The 6178-nt window shown below is 57.9% G+C and overlaps 1 long non-coding RNA gene across 1 annotated transcript; it reads right to left on the bottom strand.

Moving 5' to 3' along the window:
• Window positions 1-2165: 2165 nt before the first annotated feature.
• LOC125334918 lies at window positions 2166-4360 on the bottom strand. Its single transcript, XR_007207280.1, has 3 exons — window positions 4055-4360; window positions 3477-3865; window positions 2166-3367 (listed from the first exon to the last, which is right to left on the bottom strand). It is a non-coding gene; the product is annotated as an uncharacterized LOC125334918 (long non-coding RNA).
• Window positions 4361-6178: the final 1818 nt, after the last annotated feature.

Here is a 6178-nt window from a genome sequence, read left to right as displayed (position 1 = left end):
GGAGGGCAGCTGCCTGCAGGGAACAGGAGTTGGGGTATCATAAATGTTACAGGTTTTGCAAAAGAAAAGAAAATAAGCCAGCAAGGAGTCCTTAATGTGCCCTGGGAAATTTGCACAGCCTGAAACCCTTTAGCTTTTTTCTTGCTGCTAAGTTCAGCCTCTACATCCCTCATGGATCTTTGGCTGTGTCCCCTCAGCTTCCAGCATTGCCCCCACCAACCCTCGCATTCCTTCCCCTGCCTCAGGGCCACCACAAGCCTCTGCCCCCCCCAGGCCCAGGCCCCACACCAGCATCTGCTCACCCAGCACCGTGCTAGGGTCCCTGTGAGGAGGACAGATCCCTGTGAAGGAGGCAGGTTGGGCTTTCATTGTGTGAGACATGGGGGAGTTTAGGGGCTTCTTCTTCTCACTGGCTCTGAGCTGACTGAGCCCCACAATGTCTGTCAGAACCACTTTGTGCTTCTCTTCTGAGGTGAGTCAGCAATGCTGTGATGTACCCGGAGGCCAAAAGGTCATGGAAGGGTTGGGATTGTTCTCCAGAGGTCACCTAACCCAATCCAATCCAACACGACACAACCCAACACAACCCAGCACAACCCAATACAACTGATAGAGCACGACCTAACCCAACCCACCCAATCCACCCAACCCTACACAACCGAACACAGCCCAGCACAACCCAACATAACCCAACCTAACCAAACTCAATCCAGTGTAACGTGTCCCAAGGACCCAATCAGCCTATCCCAACATAACTCAACACAACCCAACCAACTCAGCTGAGCCTACCTAACCCCGCACTACCCAACCAGCCTGACTCAACTTCCTACACAAGTCCTAAAGCAAGTTTCCCCACCGCCTCCTGCGCAGCCGAGCTCAACCCTTCCGGGATGTTGCAGTGGTTTTGGTTGAAAGATCTCCCTCCTCCTGTGCTCAGCAGCCCAGGAGGGTTGATCCCTTCAGGGAACTGAATCACGTGCCCCCCACCAACGTGGGAGTGTCACAGAGCCTCTGAACCTCGTCAGGAGAGTCAGGCCAGGCCGCGCGGGGCCGTTCTGGGAAGCCATCCAGCCATCCGCTGGAGAGAGGAGTCTGCCTAAAAATGCCTCTGCTGGCTCCTCTCCACACTCCGACCGTCCCATATGGAACAAATGTACATTTTCCATCAATTGTTTGTATTTTGCATTTAAAGAAAGAAGGGGGAGGGAAAAAAAGCCAGCAAGCAAGCGGGCTATACATATACGTGAAGCGTCAGTGACAGCAGATAGGCCCCATCGCAGAGAGGGAGAAACACTGGCCGGCGTTCAAGAGACTCAAACTTATGGTATGAAACAATAAATTTTAAGTGTGTTTTGACATATTTGGTGGTCTCTGCCTCATGCTTAATGAGCATTGGTCCACGTTGTGGGGGAACTACACAGCTCGGGTGGTTGGCAGGCTGTGCTGGGAGGGGGGTCGGTGGCCAGCGAGGCCGGAGGCAGACGTTGAGGTGGTCTTGGCATGTGTGTCCCAAGGGAACAGGGCACAGGGATGTGACACCACACTGACATGCTCAGAGGAGGGGATGCTGCCGGTACTGCAGTGCCTCAGGGGAACCAGCGGTGATGTCAACTTACAGGAAGAAGCATAAAGAGGTAGAATTGGGTTGAATTTGGTCAGGAGGGGACACAAAACATGGTGGTGATGTCCCAGAGCAGCATCCCTCACCTCCACATAGCTTGGGCAACCTGTGCTACCATCTCCAGGCTGGGTCCCGGTCAGGCAGCACTGCTTTGCCTGCAGGAAGAACGTGGTCTCCCACATCCCATCGCCATGGGGAGAATGCCCAAAGGGATGGGCAAAGCGGCAGGAGAAGGGAGTGCAGCTCTCCCACATCCCCCACCTCTGTGCCAGGCTGCCCGGCTCCCCCCGTCTGACAGGGTTTGATCAGAAAGATGGACATGAAAGTGGAGCTTGGCTCTGGTTTCTCTCTCATTCAGAACATTCAAAAACTATTAACTGTGGTGGGGGTAAGCAGGCAGCTGGTTTTAATATCGTGCTCTTCCAATTGTGTTGGGGTTTTTTTTCCCTTGCTTTTCGCGAGTACTTTAAGTGACATGGTTACATGTATTTGATTAAAAAGCTGTAATTCAACGAGCGCATTTTCTTGTACTGTACAAAATGGCTTAAAGACACAGGATTTATTTACGGTGGTCTCCCAGTTTTCCAGCTCTGCCAAAAGACAAGATGACAGGGAAATCACAGGAGGGAGGACGGATAGCAGCAGAGGGGGACATGCAATCTCTCCTGGCTTTCCCAGTGCAGGGAACATGACTGGATCATTTCCTCTGCTGTAAGGTCAGCCCACTGCCACCAGCCTGGTCTTTGGGCCATCCACTGGTCCCAAAGGCACAAGTTCCTTTTGGTGTCCCCAGGACTGGGTCTCAGCTTACAGGAGCTGGCAGAGGGGACAGCTAGGAGGGGACAGCTTGGTTTGTCCAAACTGGCCCCTGTCTTGCCTGGAGCAAGATGCTGCAGGACACAGCTGGAGGCAGGAGGGGGAGATTTTTCCACCCATGCCCATCCCCTGCCTGTGCAGCGATGCTGCCAGCACCGAGAGGCCTGTCCCAATCCAGCAGCTCTATTTCCTAAGGAGGAAAAAGCCTTTATGAGATCCCAGCAAGGAGCCACGACCTGATGCTGCCGAGAACCCTGGATCATCTCCCATTAACCCCAACATCTCCCATGGCACAGCCACAGACTGCTCACCCACAACTTTTTGGCTTCTCTGCTTCCAAAGTGATGGATTTCAACCCAAAAAGCAAACATGGAGAGGAATAAAGAGAGTGGGGCTGCTCTGCACCCCCTCAAGCACCAAAATTACTATGTCCCCCCACTCTGCTGGCCATGAGGGGCTGTGGTACGGTCCCTGCACCCCATCACATCCCTGGGCTTGTTGCATTCCTCTGGCCTGGAAAGCAGGCACATGCCTGTGCGTGTGCATGCAATGCTGACCCCACAAACCCACTCCACCCCTCACAGCTTCACCTTTCTCACCTAGATGCATAAAAAAAATTGTAATAAAAATAAACCCAGCGACACTTGCACCTCACCTGCCTCAAAGGCCCTAATGTGCAGCCCCGGAGACATGGACACCGACCCCAGCATCACTTGGGACCACCCTGGGAAATCCCAGCCTCCCCCAACCCTGCCTGGCTGCTGGCCATGCTGAGCCGAGCCGTGTCTCTTCCTCAGCTCGCTCCTGCCCAGGGATCACCTGCAGTTCAGTTGATTTATGAACGGAGAGTTTTTCGAGCTCTGTTTCCTTTTCATTGTTGTTTCAGTTGCTGTGCTTGCTTCCGCCCGCCTTTGAATAACTCCTGCCACGCTGCAAGCGGTGAGAAAGACACCAAGTAAACACTCACACTCGGCCCAGGCCCGGGGGGCAGGAGCCCCAAAAACAGGGGGACACAGAGCTGCCCACTGGCTGGTCCTACCTGTGGCAGGAGATTGCTGGGCTCCGAGTGAGCAGAGCCCCGAAGTGGACCCCTCTTTTCTCACAGCTGCAGTTTGGGATGGGGGAGCCACTTCCTAACCCCCTGCTCCGAGACACAGCTCCTGGGAGATGGCAGTCCCGTGGGGATGCTGCTCTCTTGTACTGTGGCTGGGGAGGAGAGGGTTGTGGTGGGTGGTTTGACTGGAGGGGACCCTAAAATGCAACTTGTGGCAGGGCGATTCATTGCCCCATAGAGGGCAGGGTCCCCCCGCCCAGGGCTGTGCTCCACCCGGCTTCATTCCTGTCCTCATGCCCAGCTGGAGCAGGGGCTCCCACTGCGGCACAGAGACGATGCTCTCAAGGGAGCTTGGGTTGATTTACAGCAAAGCCCTTGAAGGAAAAAAAAAAAAAAGAAATCATGAAAGGAAAGGAAAGAAACCCCATCCGCAATCTCAGCTCAGCCCAGGACCCACGTCCCCGCTGCTGCCACCTGCCATCCGCCTTCCCCCTCCCTCCCAGCCCCATCCCGGGCCACCGAGGAACCCCCATCCCGGGCGATGGGCAGCTGCCCGTCCCGACTTGCGCCCATTGTCCTGCCCTTCCTCCCCGCGCCCCTCAGCCCCCCGCCGCCGCCCCGGGGCCGGGGGGAAAACAGGAAGCGCTCCCCAGCACGCTGCTGCGGAAATGAGACAAGCGGGCTGGAGCGGCGGCGAGGACGGCGGGAGGAAGCGGACGGGATATTTGGAACTGGCGGCGAATTCTTGGGCTTATCTCTGCGCCGCAGAGGCCCAGGAGTCCTTACAAAACAGCGCCCAGCTGGAGCGAGGCCCGCGGCTGGGGACGCGTCCTCGTCCCCAGCGCCACCCCTGGTACCCGGCTCGGCGGCGGGATGCTGGCGGCAGGGAGGGGACACACATCCAGTGTGGTGGGTGGCACCTGCGTCCCATCAGTGGTCACAGAAGGGACCTGACGCCTTGCTGCAGGGTGGGGATGGGCGGCCGGCAGGCTGAGTGGTGCCCAGGTTGCACGTCCCATCCTTCAGCAGGGATTTGAGGATGAGGGATCCCAGCATCCCTAAAGCCTGTCCAAAACCCCCACTGTGTTATGAGCCCCTAGGCACGAGTTCCCCCTTTCCCATGGGAATCCGTTCCCTGTCCTGCCCACAGTCTGCACTGGGACACTTTCAGCGCATCACCTTCCCTTCCACACCCGCAAGCACCAGCAGCAGAGCTGGGATGTGGGTGCTGGTCCCCTGCATGCCCTGCCTTCCCCACCCACGAAGGGTTACAGTCAGCCTGGATTGCTCCGATCTCGCCCTTCCATCTGCTGCTGGCCTTTTTGGTGGGTTTGAATTATTTTTCATAACAATGCTGTGATACTTTATATTCGGCACACCCCTGCTGGGGAATAGAAAGCGGGTCCAGGCTGGGAGCACCCGACCCAAAGGCAAAGGTCTCTGCAAAGCTTCCTAAAAGCTGGAAGCTGCCCGCTGCGGGCATGGGAGAGGGGCCGGGGCATCACCCAGGGCTCCCCAGTTGGGCTTTGCTGGGGTCAGTTTGCTAATTGGTGGTGAAAATTAGGCAGGAGCCCTGCAGCGGCCAGGGGAAGGCAGCTGGAGCACCCCAGGGTCAGCGTTGGGAGCGGCTCGAGGTGGGTATCACCTTGCTGGAATGTCCCTGACCTGGTGGGGACCCCCGGCCGAGGGCATCCAGCGCGGTGGCTGCGAGGAGGCACCTCTGGAGCCGGAGAGCGCTGGCGGTGGGGTGATGCCTGCGGACGGGACCAGGCGAGGAGGGCTGCCGCGGCCAGTGGAGCCAAATTTGGTGGCTGGGGGGGGCCAGGGTGTGACCCTGGCAGAGGCTGAGACTCCTCCTCTGCGGGGAGGAGGACAAAGGATGGAAGCGGCTGCCCCGTTGCAACACATCCCCGGCGAGCACAATGGAAATGCCATCCTCCGTCTTGTGAAACAGGAACCTCATATGATCTCGCTGAAGGCTTGGGGACACTCTTGTAGGTCTGAGCGTGACGCTCCCCGGGCTCCTTTCTCTACCCGCAGGGGGACAGGGAGAGTGGGGAGTCGCCCGGAGCATCCCTGCCCTGGTGAGGACCGAGCTGCCACCACTGTCCGCTGTGGCACGCTGGACCCGCTGGCAGAAGGAAGGTGGTGCCCTGCCACCCACCCTGAGGCCAAAACACTCCCAGGTTCCCCTCCAGCCCCACCAAAACACCGTCCTGTGGTTCCCCCACAGCCCTGCTGAGCATCCCCCTCCCACCCTCCTCGAGGACTCCTAAATAAACTTCGTTCTCCCTTTATGTTCTTGACCCCAGATTTAATTAGACCCCCGTTTCCTGCCTATATGAAAAATCACTTCCCCGAGCAGGTGGCTGCGATGCCGCGGGGGCTGTTGTTGTTTTCTTTGGGGCGGGGGGAAGGTGGTAAATGGGGGGAAGAGTTTGTTGTTTATTTTTATATTTACAAAGCGCAGCTTTTTCCTGGTGCCGGGCATCGGAAGAGTGGCAGGATGTGACCTTCATCCATCTCCTCCTCGCTCACACAATACGGCCTCGAGCGCCGCGGGCCGCCGCCGGCTTTGTCCCCCCGCGGCCGCCGGGCACCTCCCGCGCCGCCCCGCCGGCACCTGGCGCCCGCCGGCACCCGGCACCGCTGCCCCCCAGCTGGGCCCCGCCGCTCACACTGGGAGA

Source organism: Corvus hawaiiensis, chromosome 17, assembly GCF_020740725.1.
Source record: "Corvus hawaiiensis isolate bCorHaw1 chromosome 17, bCorHaw1.pri.cur, whole genome shotgun sequence".
NCBI classification, from domain to species: Eukaryota; Metazoa; Chordata; class Aves; order Passeriformes; family Corvidae; genus Corvus; species Corvus hawaiiensis.
The sequence above is the reverse complement of the archived record's forward strand: the minus strand, read 5'-3'. Positions and strand labels throughout refer to the sequence as shown.